We start from the raw sequence: 27,020 nt of genomic DNA, 5'->3' as shown, positions 1-27,020 counted from the left end.
CATAGCTACATGAAACCCTGTCTCAAAAAAACCAAATACCAAACCATTGACTTTTTAAAAGGACATGCAGAGATCAGCCTTGAACAGCATAATCTGCCCATTCATCAGAAAATCCCATAGATTCCCAGGCAAGGCATCAATATTCACTCAACTAGCTCCGTACGGCCAAAGCTATGGGCAGTGTAAATTAGCAAGGTAGGTAAAACAATATGTCTCCCAACCTGTCAGTCTGGGCCCCACACCCCAGAGCCACTAGCCCTGGCAAGTAAGGGCAAGGTCCCTCAGTCACCAAGTAGTTCAACACAATGGGAAGGCAGCAAAGATGGCCTTGAATGGAAAGGAAAAGAACAAGGATTGCTGGGAATTTTCACAGGACAATGAGAGACACTTCAGCCTGAATGAACCAGCCACCCATTCTGAAAGTTCTCTGAAACACCCCCTGGTTCCCATTGTCAACAAAGTCCCAGGGCTGTGGCCTGTGTCAAAGGTTCGGCTGAACTGGGTGGGCTCTGTCTAATTGCAGTCTAAGCTAACGCTCTCTGGCTCTCTGTTCCTTCTGTCTAGCAGGGTGCCCTGTTGGGTCTCTGGGCTGATCTTCATGGAACCTGGCCCAATGGTGCCCCCACATATGCTCATCTGAAGAGCACAGGGAATGCTATGAGCCCATCTCTTCATAAACCCCTAGCAAGAACTTTGAATTTAGAGGAAGAGGATGTCAGTCTAGAGAAGAGAGGACATGAAACTGGCCTCAGAGTGAAGAGGCTATCAGCTGTTCCCAGGGCCAATAAAAGTCCAAACCTCACAGCTGGAAGGCATGTCCAGGCTCCAACTGTCTAACACAAGCAGTTCCACTGCAGCTTCTTACCAAGACCTCTGACAACCACCAAGTGGCACCTCACTTGAGATGTGGCTGGTTGCACGAAGCTACCGCTCTCACCAAACTAAAGCAGAGCGGAGCCCTAGGTATCAAGGACCACCATTCCTGACCTGGGGAGGGTCCTCTCCACCAGAGTTCCCCATCATGAGTTTGGTACCGTCTCCTCAGAATAACCCTGAAGAGAGTGATGGGCTACTGGAAGCCAACTCCAAACATTAGGGAGGACAATGGGGAGATGAAAGAAGAATGAAGTCGGTTTACCTGAGGGGTAGACAGAGTGGAGGACTTGTCTCCAGGAGTGGGGATTAATGATGTGCCCTGGGAAGTATGGAGGTCCCCTGGAAGGAAGGGGTGCCCCAGATACCAGTCCTGCCTTCTCCATCCTGGATCCCCACATGATAGTCTGCACACACACAGCCCAGGTGCCCACAGACCTCTATCTATAGCCCAATCTTGCAGTCACGGAGTGAAATTCCACCAGCTCAGCACAGTGCAAAATGGGGGTGTTTTGCTTGTGTGCCATTCTTTCCACAGGGGTGGCCATCTTGCCTGCTCCCCCTCTTCTGGAGTTCTCTCGCATTACCTGCCCTCCTTTTCCTTATAGGGGTCTTTCCAGAGTGCTCAAGAAATGCTACAGGCCTGGTCAGCATCACAGCCCAGACTCCATTTGACAGACTGAAAACTGAAGCCCAGGACCTAGCAGGCATAGTGCAAGAGGGGAGATGCCCACCCTGCTTCCCAGCCCCATGTGCACCTCCCCATACAGGCCAGGCCCAAATCGGCCCATGGTAAAACTAGCGCCTACATAGGCCAATACACCATCGTCAATCACAACTGTTGATCCATTCCTCCTTCCTGTCTAGCCAAGCCATGTCCAAGTGTCTTCCCCCAACACTGGAGAACAGAATGTGCTTGGCTGGAGACCGGGATGCAATAAATTGCTATTAACAGACTCAGTCTGAAAAACAAAACCATAGGCCTCTTCCTTTCTGCTCTCTTCAAGCTCAACACTAGTCCCAATGAGAAGAGAGAGGCTCTCTTAGGCCAGTCACTTCCAGAGAAACCAGTTCCAGGTGGCTTACTTCTGCCTCTGGCAGCCTCTCCTCATGGCAGCCTCCCCTCACCAGGCAGCCTCCCTTCATAGGCACAAGCCAGACCACAGGGACCCTATGTGTTTGTTCCTTGTCTCACATTGCTTTATTTCATATTAATTGAGTACCTGTTGAAGACAAGCTTGAAGGTAGCCTGAGCCCAGCACAAAAGAGGAAAGAGGCTAAGCAGATCATAACAGTGACTCTTCAAGGTGCCTGCCCTCTGTAACGGGGGGTAGAGAAGGGAGAAGGAGGGCAGGAGTGAAAGGCACAGACATAACCAAAGAGCCAGGAGCAGCCATTTTGGGAAGACCAATGACAAACCTAAGTGTTGGGATGCAAGATGTAAGCCTGTGTCCAGTGTACAGGGTGTATGCAAAATGTTTGTAAAAATGGACAAGGTCCCCAGGAAAGCACAAGGGTCCCTGCTGCTCTTTCCTCTTCTCTTTCTTACTTGTATAGTGCCCAGGGTTCTTACAAAGCCATTTGACCTCCTGCCCATATAAACCCAGAGCAGCGTCCCAATCCTATTTCCCAGCACTCCTCCTCGAACCAACTCCTCTTTCCACCTCAATTTGCCCCGTAGTCACCTAAGAAACATGACAGCAAGGGAAGGGAAAATGATCGTTCACTTTGGGCCCAGCCACAATGCACGGAAGCAAGGAAGAGAACAGTGGCCCCAGTCAGCACATGCCCTTCCAGGTGTGGTCTGGGATGAGCTTTCTGTGGCTGTTAGGCACCAAAGGACCTTTTTGCCCCTGCTAGACTGAAGAAAGAGGCCTGTCCCCTTGGTAGGCAGCATTAGGCACAGGCCCCTCCCTGGGGCTGCAGGATACTACTCTGTGCCTTTCCCACTGGAGAGGAGATCCCAGAGCCCAAGCAGTTGGTGGGTCTTTTACCGCCAGCCTTTCAAAGTTAAGCTCCAAGAGGTTAGGTGACAGACCTGAGACATATGCTATCAGAAACTAGACTAGAGTACTCATAGTCTCAGAGGCCCCGACCCCACTTCCAGCTATCAGAATAGAGGCCAGAGGACTCCAAGAGTCTTTCTCCACAGTGGGAAAGTCAGAGCAGCACTAGGCAGCCCAAGTGCCTAATGTTGCCAGCCCATGGGCAGGCCTCACATTCAGTCCAGCATAGATGACGAAGCCCTCAAAAAGGCTAGGGGTCCTGGACTTCCTGACCTCAACCCGTCCACCCAGGCCATGGGCTGCCTGGCCCATCACTTCTAGAAAACCAAGGAAGGAAAGACATAGACCAACGTCCCTTGTTACAGACACCTCTAGAGATAGGGCTATGTCGCAGCCAGGTCTCAGGGAAGCATCCTCACCCACTAGGCACTGTATACCTGGCTATGTTCCCTCTGTCCTCACCTCACACAAACTCTGGTGTAGGAGACATCACGGCCGTGTGTTGTGGATAAAGAAGATGCTGCCCAAAGAAACTAGATAAATGACTCAAAATCTAGAAGCCTCCAATCTAGAACTTCTGAACTCTCAGAAGCCTGCCACACCCTCCCCACTGTGTTTTCACTGAACTATGCTGTCTCACTATAAACTGAAGACTAATCCAGAGTAAGTGGTACCACCATGATATGGAAAGGGCAGGAAAAGAATGCTGAGGACAGAAACTGGTACCTGATCTGAAGGAGTCAGTGGCTGGACACTGTCTAGGGATGAACCCAAGCTCTTCCAATACCTTCAGGATGGTACCGTAGGCCACCCTTCAGGTATCAGTCTCCCAACACTGCATTTTAGGCACAATCATGTACTATCACACCTCTGGGCTCTGGTTCATAAGGTTACCTTGTCAGTAAGGCCTTGCCTACATTCTCAGCACCAACTCCTACATTTCACTAAAAACCCTGCTCAAACATCCTCCTCGCTTCTGGGGCAGGAGAGGTGGCTGAGCAGATTAAGAGCACTGGCTGCTTTTGCAGAGGACCAAGGTTAGGCTCCCAGCACCAACAGGGAGGCTAACAACCATCCTAACTCCAGTGTCAGGGGATCAAATGCCCTCTTCTGGCCTCCATGGGCATTGCACACATGTCGCACTTACATACATGCAGGTAAAACACTCATATACATAAAATAAAAATAAATCAAGAAAATGTAATGTCCTCTCTCCTTTACTATCACACCTCTGGGCTCTGGTTCATAGGGTTACCTTGTCAGAGGTGTGATAGTAAATCCTTCCCTCTCTTGGAGGAGATAATTATTCACAAGAGGCATCCTATGGACAGACTGTGGGCATCCCAGTTCTCTAGCATTTAACTGGATTATAAGTACCTGTTTCCCTGTCTCATTCCCAGGCTCCTGCTGATATTCTCTCAGGGATAGGGACAGCAATGGGCTTCTCTTGTTGTAGGCCAGGCACTGTTTTACACCTCTTCAGAGTCAACCATCAGAGCAGGAGGCAGATACTACTGTTATCACCCCCATTTCACAGATTAGTCTGGTTGCAGAGGCTGCCTGACTACCAGTAACATCTCCCCAGACCCTAGAACAGAGCAAGCACAAGAACGTGCTCATCTCACAGATGATAAAGAGGTAAGGCCATGTCACACTCGGGCCCTTGTGGAATTCTCCAGATCACCCATTCTTTATCTCAGCACTCCATTCTCATCCCAAACTCCAGACACTCTTCCCACTTCCCATCCCTCTTGGATTTACTGCCGCAGCAGGAAAAACTGAGACCCATGGAGGCCTCTGGCAATGTGGAGAGGTAGATCACCTTCTTCCTGGGATGCACCTGCACCCTACCTGAAGGGATCTGACCTCTTGTTTTAAGCAAATACAAACACAGACAGCATCTAGGCTGACCTGGTCACTGGGCTCTTCCTCAGAGGGAGGGGACTGCCCCTTGAGGCAAGGAGGACAGGACAAGAGGCCCTTTGTGTCAGCAGCTACTGAGACACCTGTTCTCTCCTGCCTCCTGTGGCCTCCCTCCCTCCCTCCCCCAGTCTGTGTGCAGTCTTGTTTATCCTGCAGTGCTGGCATAGGCCGCCTGCCCCCTGCACAGGGCTCCACAGCCCCTGCCAGCACCTGCCTGGTTCTGGCAGTCCCGAGGTCCCAGCCAAACACAATCATGCACGTTGACACAGTTGTTGGGTTTTGGGAGGGCAGTATGGGGTGCGCAAAGCATCACAGGCATTTCATGCCAGCTTGGCCGATTTGCCAGTGGCCACATCCTACCCTGAGCTGCCTGGAAAGACTAGGTGTCCAGTCTCCTGACACCTTGAACCACACACCATACTGTACCTGAGCCCTGCTGGAGAACTAGGTAGCTCCCCACAACCCCCAAGCATACAACACAGCAAAAGTCAGTGTCACCCCCGACCCCCTGCCCAAACATCTAGCCAAGGTCCCCTTTAACATCATCTTTGGATTAATAAGGCCCCATTGGCTGCCAGATTAAATGCCTTATAGAGTGACTTGTGAAGGTGCCACCAGCCCATGTACCTAGACTGGTTATATCTGGCCAGGCAGCCATCTCCTTAAGAGACCACAGCACAGTGGATCCCTCCCCATGAAGGACATGGATAGATGATCTCTGAGGATGGGTGAGAAAGAAAAGGGCAGATGCCAAGGCCAGGGTCCAGCAGAGAGGGTAGGTAGAACCCTCCTCTTTTCCCGTTCCTCCTTCTGTGTGCCCCATCTAAGCACTCCCAGCCCAGTCAAGTCTTGACCTGTCATCAGGAGTCCTACTCCTATGGCCACTTAGCCAGAAGTCTCTAAACTGCCAAACACACCCACATTTAAACATAAACCCTCCTCACATTCACATCAGTGTCCAGAAAAGGGGAATACAAATAGCTAAAATCACTCTCCAATTTATGGTGTCACTGAGGACTATGGATCTAAGGCCAGGCAAACCTAGTGGAAGATGTCAGATGGCAGAAATGACTCAGAGTAAAGGTGCTTGCTGCCAAGTCTAATGACCTGAGGTCAATCCCCAGAACCTACATGGTGGAAGGAGAGAACCAACTCCTGGAAGCTGTCCTCTGACCTCCACATGCACCATGGCACATGCCACATGACTGCATACTCTAAAGGCAGTATTCACCTGCACTTGGATACTCACTACAACAGTTCCCTGCACATAGTCAAATTCATCCCTTGTCCCTCAAATACCAAAGAGAAAGCCCTCCTGCTATTTCCTACTTCCCAAAGCAAGATTTGACCCAGGGCCCTTTCCTCTATTCTGTTTTGTGTTCCCCACCCAAGTGTGTGTGTGTGTGTGTGTGTGTGTGTGTGTGTGTGTGTGGTGGGGGGGTTGGGGGGGTGGTTTACTGGCTAGGGAACATGTTAGTACAGACTGAGCCAACAGAGAGAAAGACTGTACTTAACAGAGGGAGGCCAACTGTTCCTGCCCAGTAGATGGATGACGAATCCCAGTCTGGACTTCCCTCCACATCTCCTAAGCAAGGGCTGTGTACTGACTCTTTTCCTCCCACTCACTCTTCCCTTCCCTTGGGGACATTGCTCTAATGTCCTCAAAGTCTCCCTGGTGCTCTCATATGCCCTGCTTGTCTCCCCAGGGGCCAGGGCCACCAGGACACAAGTCCCATATGCACATGCACACACAGGCACACACAGGCACGCGCACACACACACACACAACCCACTCAAGAAAAGGAGAGCGCTCTAAGCCAGAGAAATAGGAGCTGTGGGCCCCTCTCTCTGCTTTTAACACTCCCTTGTTCTGCCCTACCCAGCACCCCACCTGCTCCCAGAGTCCCACTGTACCTGCACACAAACTTCCTATCAGCCCTTCCCACTGGTCTTTTTTTCCTTCCTACCTCACCCCTCAAGGCACTGGCCTGGCACCCCAGCCCCCCAGCCTCCCAGAGATGGTTAAATGACCTTAGACTCCTTCAGCAGAGCTGGAAGGCAGAAGGGGTTGGTTCAGGCCAAGTGAGGAGTACCCACAGAAAATCCTCATGGATGGTCAGACACCTCCTGTCTTTGCCCTCAAAGCCAAAGCTGGAGGCCTGAGGCGGGGTGGGGGTGGGGGTGGGGTGGGGGGTGTCACTCAGAGCTCCAGGGGCCATTGGGTTGTCACAAGGCAGCCTGGCCTAGCCTCACTAGCCCCTTGTCCTGTGAAGGCCACCCCCTGGTAGGACGCCTCTTTCAGTATCCCACTCCTGTCTCCCATGGAAACACCCATTCCTTTCTCTGTCTCACTGGCAAGTCTAGATACATCTTAAGCCCTTTTCATTCTGGTTACAAAAGTAACCACACTGATGTATTACTCTTAAAGACTAGAAACGGCTGTGGATGTGGCTCAGTGCTAATCTGCTTGCCTAGCAGGCCCTGGGTTCCTTCCTTAACATCAAAAAAGGAAAAAAAGAAAAAAAGTCAGCAAAGGCCATTGGACTCAGGAGAGCCACCCAGTCACCGGGGCTAGGGCTACCCGCCTCCCTGCTGCACCCTTGGCCTGGAGGGGCAGGGGAGACCTGGTGCCAGCTGATCTTTCCATCGGTCACACCTGAACCCCAAGGCACCTGCCTCAGCTTTAAGTCCAGGCAGGCGCCAGCCCCGAGCCCTTCAGAGGGGCGGGGCAGCCCACAGGAACCGGTTCTCCGCCCGGCCGGTTCTGCAGGCAGGAGGCGGGGTGCAGGGAGGACAAGCCTCCGCCTAGGGGCGGGTCCCCAAGGAGCCAAGCCTGGCGGGGATTCCAGACCCAAGCCCCAGGGGCGGGGCGCCAGCGGAGGGCCCCAGGCGGCCCCTGGCTCTTTCTCAACTCTAGCCACAGCACTGAAACAGAGGACCAATTCCCACAAGGCACAGAGCAACGAGAGGGGGTGTCACTAATGCCCCGCCCCCGCCCGGTCCCAGTCTCATGGACAGTTTACGGGGCTTCCGGCCAAGGCCATTTAAATGCTAAGGCCAGTGGAGGGGAGGGTGCGGTGGGATGGTACTGAATGAAGTTCCTACCAAGGGAACTGAATTCCAGATCCGATGGTTTCCCAGAGACAAAATGAGCCTGGCTAGGGAATGTAGGGATACTGTCCTCATTCTTCCTCTTGTCTAGTAGTATCCTAAAAGCCCCTGCCCCCTCAACATCTAGGTACAAATCTCAGCTCCTCTTCTAGCTGGTCCCAAAGGCACCTCCGATCCAGGCCACACACAAAGGCCTTATCCTGGCTCGCCCCATGGGTGGGGCAGGGAAACCAGTCACTTCCTCCCCTCACAGTCTACCCTATAGGTCTGACCACCACCATGGGCCATAGGTGCTCTGCAACACAGAGCCCTCCCTGACAAAGCCTGCCAGTCCTTGGGGCCTCAGGCCTCTGGAAAGAGAGGTTATAGAAGCATAAGGGCCTTTCTAAAGCAGAGTAGAGGCCCCTGCCACCAACGGAAGGAGGGCCAGAACCTCTTGGAGCAGCAGGAGCTAGGGTCTCAGGAGATCTCTCCTTGGGCTGGGTCCACCCCATAGAAAGGCACTCTTAGTAGAAAGTACCGTACTGCTGCTGTGCACAAAAAGTATTTGCAGCTTAAAGAAAGCATGGTGACATCCTCCTTTCAGAGAAGGTGGGAGGGTGGGGTGGCCTTGCCCAGGTTGCATGTAACAAATCTACCCTGAGTCTTCCTAAGGAAGGGACAGCCAACCCACAAGAGGATCATTGGGCAAGGACCAGCATCCAGAGTTTGCCTCCTAGCTTTGGAGCAGGGAGATGCAGGAGTTAGTTCACCATCTGGTAACAGGCATTGTGACAGTCACCCTGGCTGACACATTTGGGTTACAGGAAGGGGACTAGCAAAGGACGAAGATGGCAGCAAGTTCAGGCAGGAGCTAGCCCTCTTAAGCAAACACCGTGCAGGAGAATAACTCCCATTTCAAGGCAGTCACACAGAGCCCTTTTCAAACATTCAGCTTTACCCTTCAATGTAATGGGGGAGGGGTGCAGGGCAGGGGCTGTGGAATCCCCTTTCCATGGTGTCAGCTTCCTACAAACAAGGTGACCCAAGAAACCTAAAGAAGGGGAAACCTTAGTGTGGGGGAGCTAATATTAGCCCCCCACGAGCAAGAACCTTGGGTCCCCTGAAGGGGTAGGAGTAGTCAGGACACTTGGCTGGCATGGGGTCCTCAGCGTCCTCAGAGCTCAGCTGGCAAGGAGCTCTAAGAGGCAGGCCTTCTTGCTTTGCTGCCATTATCTCACCTCACAGTCCAGAAAGGAGGGCTGGAGATGTCACATGGTATACATCTATCCTGGCTATAAGCCCTTCTCATCAGACACACATTTCTCAATCTGCTAATTTTCAAGAAGCAAGAAGACCAGGATGGGCCTCTTCCCATCTGGAGGTAAGACTGAGGTTGGAAAAAGCTCTTCATCCTTCTTAGTGCTAGACATTCCTCATCACACATCTATACCTAAGTTGGCATCTTGTCAATGAGACCTCCCAAACAGTCCTCACTGGCCTATCCTAGTCCAAGTCACTCTCAGCTCAGCCCCAGACCTACCTTACCTGCCTATACCCCTCCCTACCTACCCCTCTTCCCCACCTGCTCCCTTCAAGCAAGTCTCTACCTAGAAGCTGAGGCCATCTCTTTTTTTTTTCTTGAGGGGGGGAGTGTTTTGTTTTGCTTTGTTTTGTCCCTGTAGTCCCAGCTGCTATGTAGGCCAGGCTGGCCTCAATCTCACAGAGATCTACCTGCATCTGCCTCCTGAGTGTTGGCATTAAAGTCATGCACCACCAGACCCAGCCCATCTTTCTTTTTCACAACACATTTTTTTTCACTTATAAAAATAATTCCTGGGCCAATGAGATGGCTCAGTAAGTAAAGGAGCAGTGCTGCCAAGCCTGACAGCCTGGTTCGTTCCTTGGGGTACGCATGGTGGAAGGACAGAACTGACTCCCAAAAGTTGTCCTTTGACTTCCACACTACCACACACACAAAATAAATAAATAGATAAATGCGATTAAAAAAAGTTTTAAGTAATTTATAACCACTGTAGATGCCTGGAAAAATCAACTGAAGATGAAACAGGAAGTAAAAAATCATCCCTTAAACTGGTGAGATGGCTCAGCAGATAAAGGTGCTGGCCAAGCCTGACAACCCGAGTTCTCTTCCTCTCCCCACCCCACGCCAGGTGGAGAGAACTGACTCCAAAAGTTAGCCTTTGGCTTCCGCACTCATGCTGTGGTGCACATGCCCCTGACCCCTACCCCCACCGCAGCCATGTGCACACACAACAAATGTAATTTGAAAAAAAATTTTAACTTAAAAATGATCCCTGTGTCCAGCATCCTTCATCAACCTCTGAACATTCCAATGCATCCCTCTAACTTCTTTTTTCTTCCTCCCTCCTCCCGCTGCCCCATGTGTGTATGTGTGAGAGACACAGGTACACATCTTTACCATAAACTGTACTATGTAGTGTGTGTGCATATACATATATATATATTTTTTTCATTTCTTATGACACTTTCCAGGGTTTAAACTGTTCTGTTTAATGCATTTTGGAGTTTTTGGTGTGGTTTATATGTGTGCACATGTACTAAATTTACAAAGGACAAAATAAAGCAAAAACAATCCTTCCTCCTTCAGTCACCATGTCCCTCCCCTAGGGCAATGAGGAATAGTTTCCCATGTATCAAATCATCTTTTAAAATCTTAAACTGGGGGCTGAAGAGAGGCTCAGTGGTTAAGAACACTGGTTGGTCTTGCGGAATACCTGGGTTTGAATCCCAGCACCTACATGGCAGCTAATAACTGTCAGTAACTCCAGTCCCAGGGAATCGGACAGCCTCTTCTGTCCTCCGTGGGCATTGCACGACACAGGTGCACTTGCCTACATGCAGACAATACATGCATACACACAAAAATAATGAATAAAATTTTTTTAAAGTTTTCAGCTTTTAAAAATAAAAAAAATAAAATCATAAATCGATCACTCTGTTCTCCTGTGGCCCTGACAAATAAACACAGGCTCCTAACCAATCCCATTAGATGCCACAGCCCAGGCTCTATGCTCTCCTCTCCAGCCATAGGACTGTGTTATTGGCTCTGACCTAGGGGGTGAAGGATTTGGTGGGGGGACATTTGTGGGCTCCTCAGCCTGGAATGCCCCTCCTCCCAGCTGTATGCAGCTGGCTCTTTCAGTCTTCAGGCCTATGTGAGTCCTCCTCAGGACAGCCTTCACTGACCTTCCAATCCTCCTCCCTCATATGCTGTACCTCCCATCTGGGGTATGTCTCATGGTGTGGTATTATCTCCCAGCCCCCTCATTAGAAAGCAGCCTCTCTAAAGGTAGGCAAGTCACCAGTCTGTCCACCTATCATCACACGGCCTAGCACAAGGGCTGGCAAGTAACAGACACATTCCTTTAATAAGTTTCTGTTAAAGGAATGAAGCGATGTCTTCTCTCTGGCACTGGTTCTCATCTGCAAACTGCCTACATGCAGGACTTCCCAGCACCAAGCATCAACACTCTGGCCACCCTCCCCCGCATGCCTAGTGAGGGTCAGAGGGTCAAGGAAGAAGGAAAGGGGCCTAGTATGCAAGGCAGGGGGCTGGGCAGCTGCCCCTGGCTCTCCCTCTCTGTGCTATGCAGCAATCAGATGAGACAGAAACTTGTGCCTACCCTACACTCCCAGAAAACCCTCCAACCTCCAGCAGAAAATTATCTAAGTCTCAGATGCAATGTGCCCTGACAGCCAGTGTAGTAAGGGTTCCCAAATGAGCCCTGTAACAGGAAACAAACACCACCCAAGGAGCAGAATCCTCCAGGGACAGTCTGCCTATCCCATCTGATTTCCCAGACACCTGGGATCCTCTCTCTGGAAATTCACTCAGTCCCAGAGTCATAAATGCACATCCAATCATGAGCCAACAGGGTGCCCAAGGGAGATCCTTTTGAAGATACTTCCCTATCCTGGGGCTTTTTCCAGGGAAAGAACACTCCATGATGCCAAGAGTGTTCTTTCCCTGGAAACATTCTTAATTTTTTATTCTTAATTCTTAATTTTTAAGAATGAGGAAAGGAGGGGCTGGAGAGTTGGCTCAGTGGTTAAGAGCACTTATAGCTCCTAAAGAGGACCCAAGGATCTAGGTTCTGTCCCATAGCACCCACATGGTGGCTAACACCTGTCCTTAACTCCAGTTCCAGGGGATCCAATGCTCTCTATTCTGGCCCCTGTGGGCATTTCATGCATGTGGTGCACATACATAACATGCAAGCAAAACACTCATATACAAAAAAACTTTTGGGTCTGGAGAGAGGATTCAGTGGTTAAGAGCACGGACTGCTCTTGCAGAGGACCCAGATTAGATTTCCAGAATCCACATGGTGGCTAATAACCATCCATAACTCCAGTTCCAGAGGAAGTCGACACTTTCTTCTGACCTCCTCAGGCATTGTACAACATGGGTGCACTTACATACATGCAGACAATACACTCATATACATAAAAATGAATAAAATATTTTAAAAAGAATAAGGAAAGGGGGTAATGAAATGCCTTAAACAAAAACTTCAGAGAGAAAGAGGAAAGAAGGAAATAAAAAGACTCAAGAAAATGGAACTAGATGAGGAGCAAGAAAGTAAAGTGACTGGGACTGGAGAGATGGCTCAGCGATTAACAGCACGGGCTGCTCTTGCAAAGGGACCTGGGTTCAATTCCCAGCACCCACATGGTGGCTAACAACCATCCGGAATCCAACGCCTTCTTCTGAACTCCATGGGCATTGCACTCATACATATAAATTAAAAATAATAATTTTTTTTTAAAAAGAAGGTAAATTGAATCTGAGGAGTCAGAATCAAGATGGGAAGGGAGTGTTAAGTCTTTTTCTCCAGAAATGAAAAACTACTAAAAGTGGGTACAATCCTCAAGAGTTCTCTGGGCTGTGTACAGGTCACTTAAATTATAATGATACAGGTAGGAGATGCAGCTGAGTGGTAGAATACTTCCCTAGCATGAACTAAGCCCTGGGTTCCATGGTAACATAACAATTTTAATGACAACTAACTTTTTTCTTTTCAGTACTGGGGATCGAACCCAGGACATCCAGCAGGTTAGGCAAGTGCTCTACTACTAAGCTACACCCCACCTCAACAACTAAACAGTTACCTAGCACTTACTATGTGATATGCACTTAAGTTCTGAGTTTCAATGTATTAAGTTTTTTCATCCTTCGGACCACCCCATGAGGTGAGTATCCTCCGGATTTAACCTCATTTTATTGAGCAAGGGGCTGGGTTAAATTGCCCATGGTAGTAGCACTAGCAGTGGCTGCACTGGCTCCAACTTCAGCTCCCTTAACACTAGGCTATCTAATTCTCAGTGGTTCAAAGAGTTCAAGCTTTCCTAACCAATATCCTTCGAACAACCAACATACACTAGTTTCAAGGATGGGTGTATAAATCCACCCTTTTCCATAGGAGAAAGTCGCCGAAGTCAAGCTGCCTGTCCTGGTGAGGAATAAGAACCCAAGCGTGGAATCCCAGTATCTACAGAGGTATTTCCAAAGGCAGTAACTACCTCGGAAACTGGTCTCTGTAAACCGCACCCAGAGTAGCAGCATCTCGGATGGCTATCCTAGGCCAGACACCAGCACCAGCGCCAGCGCCAAGGCGCCCTGCCCGGAAATTCCCACAGAGCTAAAGCAAACTTCCCAGGAAAACTCCTCGGCTTCCTCCTAGCCCTAGTCATGGAGGCGGCTGCCAAGATCACCAGCGGAGTCCTCGCAGCTGCCGTGGGCCCTCCCCTGCGGGAGCCACCGCTTGAGCGCCCGAGGGTCCTCCTGGAAAGGTCTGAGACTTAAGTTCAAAATTCACAGGCAGCCCAGGCTAGACTCGGAACCCCGCCAAGGACTCTTCGGCAACCCCCACTCTCGTGTCCCTCACCCCCAGCCCGGGGCACCTCCTGCCGGGACATCAGGCTGGCCGCGGGGACATCCCGCCGGGGACCCTAGCGCGCCCGGGTAAACAGCAGCCGCAGCCGGCGTGCACACACACACACACACACACACACACACACACACACACACACACACACACCACACACACACCTCGCGTGTGTTTACGTAAAGAACGCGCGGGTGGGAAAACAATGGCGAGCCTCCGGGACCGAGCGACCACCTCCTCTGCATCCCAACAGCCCTGGGTGCAATTTGGTTTCCGCGGTGAAACCCGGGTGAATGGCGCTCCTCCGACACCCCACGATGCGAAGTGGGGGTGGACAGGAGCAGCTACAGCAGAAAAACGAGAGGCGGCGCCCGGGTATACCGCTGGGAACGAACCTGGAGCCGTGGGAAGGCTGCGCGATGGACCCTGGCGGCCCACGCACGGGAGCTCTGTGTCGCAGGCACACTAGCCCCACGCGGGGCACGCACACTTCGCCTCGGCTCCGGGCTAGGAAGCCTTAAACTGGGCGCGTGGTCAGGCAGATGATTAAGACCTAGAGCCCAGCCAGTCGGCCAGGGCGCGCGGGTTGGAGACCCAGAAGCCCGGCTCGCGCGGCGCGCGCCCGCCACCCGCCACCCGCCACGCTCTGCTGCCACCGCGCTCCTAAAGTACCCGGGTCCGCGCCACGCCACTGGCCGGCGCTGTGAGGAGTCCGGGAGGTTCGGCTCCGCCTGGCAAAACTTTGCCCAAGATGGAAACTCGCGCGGAAGAGATCCGGCGTGGCCCCAGAAACGAGGGGGCGCGTGTGTCAAACTTGGCGAGGCTGGGTAGAGGGGCGCGCGGCGCGAAGGGGCGCACTTACTGTTCGGCCAGGCGCTGGCCCGGGGTCGCCGCTCCGCGCTCCCGCTCCTGCTCGGTGCGTCCGGGTAGACGGCAGGCTGGCCTTCCAGCTCACATGCCCGGGAGGCGCGGTGGGCAGCGGGCCCGGACCGCGCAGCGGGACGGAGGCACGCCCCCCGCCGAGGGCCGGAGGAGCTCTGGACCTGCTGCCGGCTGCCCAGCGCTGCCCACTAAGCTGGGGCCGGGCCGGGCCGGGCGGCGCGCTCCGAGGAGCCAGGCCGCTGCGCACTCTGCCCTCTGCCCCCGGCTCGGCGTCTCGCTGCCTTCCGCGGCCCCACTCCGGACTCCCGGGCGCAGCGCCGGGCCAGCAGGGTGGCTGATTGTGCGCTCCGTGCCTCGGCTCGCTCTCCAGCCGGCTCGGTCCAGAGCCAGGGCCTCCGAGGCTGAGCGGCGCCCGGACCTCGGACCCCTCAGGCCGCCCCGGAGGTCGGGGTTCCGGGACCGGCGCTCGCGCACTTCAGTTCCCAGCCGGACTGGAGCAGGGCGCTCGCAGCTCGCTTCTACGGAGAGGCTCGACAGCCTCGGAGGAGAAAGAGGGAGGGAGGAAGGGAGGGAAGGAGGGAGGACTAGAGCGGGCGGGGGAGGAGGGAGGGTGGGGAGATGGAGAAAGAGGGAGGGACAGAGAGTTTCCTCCTCCTCCTCCCTGCACTGGTCCGTCCAGGCCTCAACAGCTGGAAACCTGTGCCCAGAAAGGGACAGCTGAGGTTCTCCGGCGAGGAGGCGGGTGGACATGCAGTGACCGGGTAGAGAGAACTGGAGAGAGAAAATGGATTCTGCCACTCCCTCTGCTCGGGGGTTAGAGTCGCCGCGGGGAATCTTAACTCCTAAGAAGTTATGTATACATTTCCCAGTCTCCCCATCGGACCCTGGATTGGGCAGCTTTGTTGTTGTTATTGTTGTTGTTGCTGTTGTTTTGAGAAGGGTAGTCCTGACTGATCTGAAACTTCTCCCTAGTGCTGAGACTGAAGGAGCTTTTAGATTGAGTTTTTTAAAACCGCCCTTAAATCTGGGCATTTAAGCCTATAATACCAGTACTGGGAAAGCTAAGGCCGGAGGGTCACAATCTGGTCTGATCTCATGGAAGATAGACAGCCTCCTAATGTCTCTGATCATTCCCTAGTTTTGTCCTTTTCAGTATCTCTCAGTCAAGTCCTTTATTTTCTCCTGCCCTGTTTAGAAAGAATCATCTGTGGGGAATGGATTCCCTTCATTCACCCTGTTTGTTAAATATCTACAGAATACCTGACCCTGCCAGGGACCACCAGGTTGAATGAGACTGGCTGCCCTTCCTGGATTCCTGTTTTGTGAAGGAATGGATGAACAACAATTCCAGTAAATGGTAGAGTGCTCAGACAGGGCAAGGCAGAGGGCCCACCAAAAACACTAGATGAGGAATGAAATCAGAGTCTTCTTGGGGAGGTCCCCATCTGAAGTGGGTCTTAAGAGGGACCTGTGAGAGTCAGGCAAGTTGAAGGAGTAATAACTGTGGAACTGTAAATAAGCCCTTGACCACAGTGGTGGCACCTGGCAAAGCCTTCTAAGGACTTGTATTTCATCATTCCTCATTGCGTGGCCTAGGAATTCCTTTTTTTCCGGGGGTGGGAGGGTCTTTTTGAGACAGGGTCTCCTGTAGCCCCAGCTGGCCTGGAACTCACTTTGTAGACCAGGCTGGCCTTGAACTCACAGAAATCCGCCTGCCTCTGCCTCCCCAGTGCTGGGATTAAAGGCGTATGCCAGCACTACCAGCTTCTAGGAATTCCTTTTATCCATCCTTTGGGTCTCAGTCTAGTATCAGTTCTTTGGCATCCTTTCTTGGTGGTTGAATCAGGGTCAAGTGCTCCATCTATGGGTTCCAGGAACCCCACAACTGTAAATACATTTCCCTATTTCTCCCAGTGGACTGTAAACTTCACAGGACAGGAATATGCCTCTAGTTCATGGTTAGATTCCTTGTGCCTAGACAGGACTTGGCAAAGAGCAGGTCCTTAATAAATTCTTTTATCATTCTTCCAACTGAGCTACATCTCCAGCCCAATAGGATAAGATTTTTAAAAATATTTTACTATTTTTATTTTTTCTTATGTGTATGTATTACCTGCATGTATGTAACTGCACCCGTGTTTTGCAGTGCCCACAGAGAACAGAAGAGACATCAGATCCCCTGGAATTGGAGTTACAGACAGTTGTTAGCTGTCATGTGGTACTGGGATTTGAACCCCAGTCTTCTGCAAGAGCAGCCAGTGTTCTTAACCACCGAACCATCTCTCCAGCCCCAAGATTTTAACTATTTTCATAATGTTAAGTACCATGTACTAAAGATTAATAAAACTCTCTTTCCCTTCTTCCCCACTGGTGACTGAACTACTTAGGGGCTTTCATATGGTAGGGGAGCACAAGTACCCTACCCTGAGTACTATCATAGACCCAGTCCCTCCTTTTTTTTTTTTTTAATTAAAATTGAGACAGGGTGGCACTGTTACCCAGGCTGATCTTGAAATCACTCTGTAGCCTTGGCAGACCCTGAACTTGTGATCCTCTTGTCTCAGCCTCGAAAATAGCTAGAATTACAGACTCCTTCCACTTGGCCAGACAGTTCACACAGTTTTTTATTTAAATTTCTAAGACTGGGTTTGAGATGGCTTAGTGGGTAGAGGAGCCTGATAACCTGAGTTCAATCTCAGGATCTCATGGTGGAATGAGGGAACTGACTCCCAAAGGTTGTCATCTGACCTCTACACTCACACTATGGCATTTGGAGAGAGAGAGAGAGAGAGAGAGAGAGAGAGAGAGAGAGAAATAAAACATTTTAAAATCTCCAAGACATTCACTGCTCTTGACATCATGTATCCAACTACATATTTGACCTAAATTCAGCATGTTCAAAATTGAATCCTTGGGGCTGGAGAGATGGATGGCTCAGCGGTTAAGAGAACTGATTGCTCTTGCAGAGGACCCAGGTTCAATTCCCAGCACCCACATGGCGCCTAAGAACCATCCTTAACTCCAGTTCCAGGGGAATTTGATGCCCTCTTCTGACCTCTGCAGCATTACATGACACTGGTGCATTCATATACATGCAGGCAATATACTCATACACATAAAATAAAAATAATAAATTAAAAAACATTTTTTTGGTCTTTTTGAGACAGCGTCTCCCTGTAGCCCCAGCTGGCCTGGAACTCACTATGGAGACCAGGCTGGCCTTGAACTCACAAAGATCTGCCTGCCTCTGCCTCCTGAGTGCTGGGATTAAAGGCATGCACCGCCACGCCTGGCTAAATAAAATATTTTTTAAAAAACAAAAGCAAAATTGAATCCTTAACCACCACCCCAAGCCCGTTTCTTCTTTTACATGTCAACTAATGGTACTTCCACTCATCCACTCATCCAGTGACTCAGGGTAAAAACCTAACCAACATTCTTGATTCCTTCTTTCCAGCTACTCAAGTTAGCGAGTCTCATTGGTCTATCTCCAAAAATATATCCTAATCCATCCATTTCTCAGTCTTCACCCTTCCCATCCAGGCCACAGCCTCACTCAGCTAAACTAGCAGTGTTTCACTGTGTCTGAGGCTACCTGCTTACCCCCATATGACAATTGTTCTAGAAAGATAACACTGAAAACCAGTAAATAACTTCATTATTTGCTTCAGGAACTTCCTGAAAATCAATTTACCGGAATAATGGACTGCACAAATAGCCCCCCTTCTCCAGATAATAGTTTGCTTAAGTGGGCAAACCTTATCAAATAATTATTTATATTTCATTGCTCTCCCCTCGTTATGTTTTCTGATCCTAAATAGTTTTATCGCAAATATTGCTCAGTCTCAATCAGATCTCTATATGGAAAAATTACTAAGTGAAACAGGAACATCAGGAGTTCAAGGTCATCCTTGGCTACATATCCAGTTTGAGGCCAGCATGGGCTACATGAGACCCTGCTTAAAATTTTTTTTAATTAAAAATGTTTTTGTCTTTTTGAGACAGGGTCTCCTTGTAGCCCCAGCTGTCCTGGAACTCACTATGTAGACCAGGCTGGCCTCAAACTCACAAAGATCCGCCTGCCTCTGCCTCCCAAGTGCTGGGATTAAAGGCGTGCGCCACCACACCCGGCCTTAATTAAAATTTTTTAAAGTGGCTTGGGGAGACAGCCAATGAGATGCCTCAACAAGTACCGCTCAGCTTAATGACTGGATTTAATCTTCCAGACCTACTCATTATAGAAGAAACTGACTCCCAAAAGTTGTCCTCTGATCTCCACAAGTATGCTCGCCCACAAACAGACAAAAAATAAATCTAGAATTAAACTATTTGTTTTGTTTTAGACAGGATCTCCTTATGTAGCCCCAGTTGGTCTAGAACTTGCTATGCAGACCACACTGGCCTTGATCTCACAGAGATCTATCTGCCTCTGTCTCTGAAACGTTGGGATAAAAGGTGTGGGCTACCACACCTGGCTCAATAAAATTAAGGAGAAAAGGACACCAGGTATGATGGCAAACGCTACCAGCACTCAGGATGTGGAAGTAAGAGGATCAGGAGTTCAAGGGACTCTCAGCTATAAGAGTTTGAGGCTATCGTGAGTTTATTAGACCCTCTCTCAAAAGAACAAAGAAACCTCCTGTTTACATTTTTCCTCCTCCCTCCCTTTGAAATCAAACACTTGCTTTATCTGTTTTCTGGTTTGTTTTTCTATTTTTTCCATTTCCTTTTAGATTGTAAACTCTATGAGGGAGGAACCTATGCTCCATTTAATTTCCAGAGTCTGTAGTAATGCTCAAAAAACAATTACTCAGGCTGGGAAGGTGGCTCAGTGGTTAAGAGCACTTAAGCTTACTGCTCTACCAGAGGACCGGTGTTTGGATCCCAGCTTGTTTGTTTTCCAGTATTTTATTTATTATTTTTTATTTTGTATGTCTGAGTGTATTACTCACATGTAAGTGCACCCGTGTTGTGCAAGGCCTGCAGAGGTCAGAAGAGAGCGTCAAATCCCCTGGAACTGGAGTAACAGATGGTTCTTAAGCCATCTGGGAATCAAACCCCAATCCTCTGCAAAAGCAGCCAGTGCTCTTCAGCACTGCGCCATCTCTCCAGCTCCTTGGTTTGGCTTTTCTGAGACAGGGTGTCATACTATAACTCAGGCTGGTCTGGCACTCACTGTATAGCCCAGGATGTTCTAAAACTTGAAGTGATCCTTCTGCCTCAGCCTCTCAAGAGCTAGAATTACAGGTATGAGCCATCCAAGCCCTTCTCTAACGTGTGTTTGTCCTGGTATGTTTGGGTGGTTGGTTTAGTTTGCTGAGACAGGATCATTTGTGGCTAGGACTGGTCTCACATTCACTATGCAGCTAAAGATGACCTTGGATCCCTGATCTTCCTGAGGCAGATGAGCATAGGGCATAGCTTAGTAACCTGGGACTCCATTTGGTTTGAGCTATACACACAGCTCTCTTCTAACAATGCACTTGGCAACCTAGGCCTCACCTGCTTATACTATGCACACATGCTTCTCTCCTAGCAATGCACCTAGCAACCTCTATCTCCCACTTGCATCGTGCTGTGTAGTATATAACCCACTCTGAACAATGACATAAGATTCTCCACCAACAACGATTAAGAACAACCATTTAGTGGACAGTTTCTATCTAAATGCATTCCTAGATACATTTAGGTACAGGAGTAAAGGGGCAGTTCTGGCCAGAACTACTTTGGGAAGCATGCACACAGCAAACTGTTTTGACCTGTTTTACCATCCTGTGCATAACTGAGCATGTGTCTGACATGTGCAGAAGAGAAAAGATTATATGACCCAAACTTATCAATCAAAACTGACAGGCAGAGAATTGCTCTGCTGTGCTTCTTAGCAATGAAACACCTCCTTCCTTAAGACCCCCTAAAAGAACCCCCAGGCAATAAGTGAGGCCCTTGAGTACTCTTTCACTCTGGTGGCCTACTGTTACTCCTGACAGCCACAGTAGTATTGCTTTGCTTTTAAATAGTTTTCTTGTGGGGCTGGAGAGATGGCTCAGCAGTTAAGAGCACTGACTGCTCTTGCAGAGGACCTGGGTTCGATTCCCAGCACCCACATGGTGGCTATGAACTGTCCTTAACTCCAGTTCCAGGGGAATCCAAAGCTCTCTTCTGACCTCTGCAGCATTGCATGACATGGGTCCACTCACATACATGCAGGCAATACACTCATACACATAAAATCAAAATAATAAATAAAATATTTTCAATAGTTTTCTTGCTTCTTTACAATATATGTTCACCTTTATTTTAATTATTTCTTTCTAAAAATATTTTCCATTATTAATATTATTTAATTATGTGCATCTGTGTGGGTATGTGCATGTAGATGTAAGTACCCACAGAGAACAGAGGTGTTTGGATTCTCTGGAGCTGGGGTAATAGGTGTCTGTGAGTCACCCAAAATGGATTGTGGGAACCAAACTCTTGTCCTCTGCAAGAGCAATATGCTCTTAATCTCTGAACCATCTCTCTAGCCCCTATTTCAATTCATTGAATAGATGCCAAGAACCTGGATACATCTGGTCCAGACACTGACACTGGTAACACTTCTGCCTCCACCTCCCAAGTGTTGGGATTACAGGTGTGCATAGCCACATCTGGCATTTTCAATGGGAAATCTGTTTTTGTTGGTGGTGGATTTTTTTGTGTGTGGGGGGGTTATTGTTTGTGTGTATGTGTGTTTTTAATTGTTGTTGTTTGTTTTTAGTCCAAATCTCATTATACAGGCCAGGCTGATCTATCTCCATCTTCCAAGTGCTAGGATTACAGGTATGGAACATTATGCCCAGCTTTCAGTGTGCTTTGCATGTGGCTGGCTCTTAAGATGCAGGTGGAGTTGGAGTGCCCAGGTATGTAAGACTCCTGATGTTCTCTTCAACTTCTGAGGTTAAAGAGGTATCACATAAAAATGCCTCTGCTGGAAGCCATGAAAGGGTTAAATCTAGAGGTGTGAATTGCTTTCCTTAGCCTGGGCAGCTTCCTGAGAAAGCACTAAAACAGAAAGTAAGCTGAGGAGTGGGAAGGGTGGGATTTCTGTCTGATTTGCTCCTTTACCAGTACCTGCCTGACCATGGAGGGTCATACTTTCTGTGAAGCTTAGAGAGAACAGTCATACAGGTCAGGCAAGTTGTACACCCAAGATTGGCATTCTATACATGATCATCTATCTCCTTTAAGTTGCCAACAGTGTTGTGAGGATGGGGACAGTTCCATGTTACAGATGAGAAAAATGACCACAGAGTAAAGAGGCAAGAGTGTCCCAGCCCTCAGATCCTGGCTTTGCACAGTGCCCCATGTAGCTTTGCTCCTTTTGGAGTCTCATGATCCTCAGTGAACGGGAGAAAAGGTGAATAACACTCTAATTCCGCCTGCTCTGAATTTGCTTTTGTCACTAATGTTAGAGGTCCGGTAGCTAAGCAGTAATTCCCACTAGTTTTTCTATAGATGATGCCTCTGCAGGATAGCTCACACAGATTGAAACCACCACCAACCCTTCACTTGGGCCCAAACACAGGTGTCAGGCAGATGACCTTTTGATGTCAGGAGGCCAGAATTTCTAACCTGACCATATGGATGACATGCCTGCAGTTTTTCCTTTATCTCAGGCCACAGAAATACGCCAAACTCTATTCTCAGCAGGCAGAGTTAAGACTTGGAGACTTCTACCTCATGAATAAGCTCTTTGGCAAAACTTGGTGCTTCAGTGTTTGGTACTTGTGCAGCAGGCAAAATGGGGCTCATCGGGTGACACTTAGAATTTGAACCATGTAAACCAGCCCTTGAGTGTTACTAATAGCCTATAGCCTTCCCTGGACCGTAAAAGTACAAACAGCTTTCTGCTTTCTAGTGAATCAGCTCTCTGTCTTCCACTTGGAAGGCCCAACCCATACCATCCCCTAACACAGATGGGGTGTTCACTTAATGCTGTATCCACCCCTCACATCCTTAGCTACCATGGGGAATTGAGGGTCCTTCAGCCTCACTCCAGGGCCCTTGTGTGCACATTCTCTTTCTAGCTCCAAATGTAATGCTGCATAACAAGCAGGCTGCATGTCTTACTGCTCCATTTGGAAGGGCCACCTGCCTCTGAAAGGATACCCACAAACACCCACGTGCATACACACAATGGTGGGTGCCTTCTTCCTGTTAAAAAAAAGCTTACTACATTTTTATGTATTTTGTGTGCACATGTGTACACGTATGAGAGTATATACATGCTATAGCAACTATGTAGAGGTCAGAGGAAAACTTGTGGTAGTTGGTTCTACCATGTGGGTCCTAGGGATCAAGCTCAGGTGGTCAGGCTGGCAGCAAGTGCCTTTACCCACTGATCCATCACACTGACCCCTGCCTTTTTTCTTCATCTTCTCCCATCTCAAGGAGGAAAGGAAACATGATGAAAGTGTTCCCCTTCCAAAAGCCTGAGCACAGTAGGAAATGCTGCCTCTGCCTCCTGGGGCCAGCTCACTTCCACCCCAACAGGACTTGGAGTGCCCCGCCCCCACCCCCTAACTTTTTAAAACCCTCTTTCCTGTCTGGAGGAAACCTAGATCCCCATCCTGGGAGGGACTGGCAACAATTAACAAAGGCACCATGGAGTAAAGACAATTAACAATCCAGAAAAGAGGGAAAAGAGAGGCTTTGTTCTGGTCTCCATGACAACAGGGGGGCAAGGAAGGGGGAGGAGAAGGGGCCATCCAGAGAGGCTGATCCTTTCACTTTCCTTTCATCCCTCCCTCCCTCTCACACTCCGGGGGTTTCTGCCTGGGAGACCCAGGAGATCCTGGAGAACAGGGCTGGGAGCCACCAAATCTCAGGAGAGATTTGAGGAGAGTGACTTCAAGGCTTGATCCCTAGCTAAGAGCCCACTAGGAAATTAAGGAAGCCTTTGGGCCCAAATCAAGGCATTGGAGCCCTTCTCTCCTCTGAAGAGCTCACTTTGTCTTAAGAACTGTACCCAAGTCCCAAGCCTGCCCTGTATGGACCGCTTATGGTCAGAACCAGCCTGATCACCCTGGTTTCCTTCTCATGAGGATGCCGTGGCAGTGCCTGGTCTAGAATTAGAAGGTTTTTTTGGGTTTTCCTGTAGCCCCAGCTGGCCTGGAACTCACTATGTAGACCAGGTTGGCCTCAAACTCAGAGATCCACCTGCCTCTGCCTCCCAGGTGCTGGGACTAAAGGCATGTGCCACCACAACCAGCTCAGAATTGGGAAGTTTTAAGACAGTAATAGGAATGTTAAATCAAGCACTCACTGCTCTTGAATTTGAGATCACTGTAGGTTGTCTGGTAGCCTAGGGCCAGAGTTCTTTGGGCCTACTTAGTCTGGTGATGGGTGTAGACACTTTTTGGGGGCATCTTTTCTCCCTGGACTTATTTATTTATATGGACAGAGTCTCACTCTTAGCCATGGGCTAGCCTGGAACTCATTATGCAGTCTTGAGAATCTCAAACATATGGTGATCCTCATGCCTCAGTTTCCAGAGGGTCAGGATTACAGGTGTGAACCACCACTCCAGCTGCCTCTCTGGATTTCTGTTTCCTCAGCCACTACTGAAGAGATTGAACCACCTGATCTTTGGCTGATTTTGTCCATGATTCTGTGCTCCCCGTTCTCCAGGATAAGAAAGATTTTTCAGCCTCCCCACCACACATACTTCTGCTCATGTGCTGTGGTCTGAGAGTTTGTGGGTGCTCCCCCCCCAATTTACATGCTCAAAGCTACAATGAATGGGTGAGCATGCAGAGGTGGGCCTTTGGAAGCCGATTGTATTATAAGGGCTGAGCCTTCATGAATGGGATTGTGCCCTTATGAAAGAGACTTCAGAGAGCCTATTTGCCTTTCCACTACGTCAGAACACGCAGAAGACATCATCTATGAGGAACAAACCCTCACCTGACACTGACTCTGCTGCTTCCTGGATCTTGGACTTCCCATGCTTTTGAACTGTATACAAAACCTTTTTGTTGTTTATAAATTACCTAGTCTAAGGAATTTTGTTACAGCAGCCCCACAGACTAAGATACCTGCTTTGGAGCAAGAGAGAAAAGCCCATTCTCAAGAATGACCAGGCTCATTGGCAGAGGAGAATGAGGCATGAACCCAAAATTCTGAAGAGATCATATTGCCTGAAGAGATCATATATCTTGGGCCTCTGGAGGAGTTTCTGTTCAGACCAGAAGTTCCTCAGCCTGAGCATCCACGCCTATCAGTTCTGGCCTCATAGTGGGCTTCTCTACTAGCCATAGAAAGATGATGCCTTTGACATCATAAGGGAAGATGGGTTAGGATTTCATAACCTTGTATTTCTTAACTTTTCTGCCCTGTGGCCTAAGTGAAATGGAAGAGTACACATCAAAAACTAAAATCAGCTGGGCATGGTAGCACATGCCTTTAATCCCAGAACTGGGGCCAGGGGAGGGTAGCTGAGGAGGCAGATCTCCAAGTTGGAGTCCAGCCTGGTCTACATAGTGAGTTCCAAGTTAGCAAGGGCTACCTACATAGTGAGACCCTATCTGGAGAGCAAAACAAAGCAAAACACAAATCCCTAAAATATAGACTGAAAATCAGTTGCATCAGAGGCCTCAAATCAAGTGAAAATTCCTGCTTTCTTCTTCATCATGCTACCTGAACAGCATCCCAGGGTTTCCTTGGAGTCATGCTATTGTGTGCTGAATTGTGTCCACTCCCTCAAGTTCCTATGTCATAACCCCCATCACCTCAGAATGTGACATATTTGGAGATGGGGTCTTTCTTTACAGGAGTGATTAAGTTAGAATGTAGTCATTAGGGTGAGCTCTACTTCAATTTGACTAGTATAAGACCAGAATATCTGTACACAGACTCGTATAACAGGCAGATAATATGACATCATAGGGCCACCCACAAGTGATGGAGAGAGGCCTGGGACAGATTCCCCCTCCCAGCCCTCAGAAGGAACCAGCCATGCTATCCCCTGAGCTATAGGCTCCCAGCCTCCAGAGCTGGGAGTCAACTAACTTTTTTTTTAATTATTATTTTTATTTTATGTATGCATATTGCCGGCATGTAAGTAAGTACACCTGTGTCATGCAATGCCCGCAGAGGACAGAAGAGGCTGTCGGATCCCCTGGAACTGGAGTTACAGACAGTTGTTAGCTGCCATGTGGGTGCTGAGATTCGAACCCAGGTCTTCTGCAAGAACAACCAATGTTCTTAACCACTGAGCCATCTCTCTAGCCCCTGAGTCAACTAACTTCTACTGTATAAGTCCCTCACTCCGTGGCACCTTGTTAGGGGAGCCCTTAGTTAGGGGAACCTTGGCAAATTGATACAGATGCTCAGAGGCTGCCTAGACTCAAACTATCTACAGGAGGGTAGGCTTTGACAGTGTAGCACTGCATTATGTTAATGAGACAAAATTGGTCTGTTAAGATGCTGTTAATCTCCCCTGCAGCCCAGTCTTTTGTTATATGTACATGTATGGATCTATCTATCTATCTATCTATCTATCTATCTATCTATCTATCATCTATCTATCTATCTATCTATCTATCATGTATCATCTATCTATCATCGCTACACACACATATATATATATATGCACACATACATGTACATACATATATACACAGTACTTTTCTACTTTTCATTTTTGAGGGACAGGGTCTCATGTGGCCCAGGCTAGCCTCAAATTCAGTTTGTAGCTGAAGATGACCTTGCGCTCCTGATCCTCCTTCCTCTGCCTCAAGAGTTCAGATTATAGATATGCGTCACCACACCACTGGAATTTTCCAGTTCTGTTGCTCTCATTTTAATACATTTTATTGTTTTAATCACTTTAGACTTTTATTGTTCTGGTTTTAATGATTTTATGCCTGTCACTTTTACTGTTTTGTCTTTCTTTTACCTAGTTCATATTATTTCCTTTCATCTCATTGTCTAGATTTATTGTTATTACATTATCTCTCTTTTCACCATCTTTTATGTCTAACCCTTGCCTTATCATGTCTTTGCTCTATCTTTTAATTTCTTTTTAGCCTATTTGGCTTATTTTTAGCTCCTACTATTTCTTTATTACCTGCTGTCCCCTCTCCCCTTTAACTGTTTTTAACCATCTTTTTATTTCTTTTTAGTTTATCTTTTTATTGGATGTTGTATTATCTTCCATTTTTAACTGTTTTCAATTTTCTCAGCTTATTAAATGTGGAGGATAGAAGCACAGCCCTCAGGAGAAGCTTCAGGCCTAGCCCAGATCCCACACTGAGGAGACTGCATGCTCTGC

At 48.9% G+C, this 27,020-nt stretch overlaps 1 protein-coding gene across 2 annotated transcripts in view; it reads right to left on the bottom strand.

Moving 5' to 3' along the window:
* Positions 1 to 15,232, bottom strand: part of Sox13 (SRY-box transcription factor 13) — a 44,098-nt gene extending 28,866 nt beyond the window's left edge. The window contains exon 1 of one of the 2 annotated variants that reach the window (XM_017797460.2): positions 14,688 to 15,232. The gene's annotated coding sequence lies outside the window, so the exon portion shown is untranslated. The remainder of the gene's footprint in view (positions 1 to 14,687) is intronic. The other variant, XM_008830369.3, reaches the window with a different exon arrangement.
* Between the last annotated feature and the right edge of the window lie 11,788 nt (positions 15,233 to 27,020).

Source organism: Nannospalax galili, unplaced genomic scaffold (assembly GCF_000622305.1).
Source record: "Nannospalax galili isolate Female #2095 unplaced genomic scaffold, S.galili_v1.0 scaffold113, whole genome shotgun sequence".
NCBI classification, from domain to species: domain Eukaryota; kingdom Metazoa; phylum Chordata; class Mammalia; order Rodentia; family Spalacidae; genus Nannospalax; species Nannospalax galili.
This window is presented reverse-complemented; position numbering and strand designations above follow the sequence as displayed.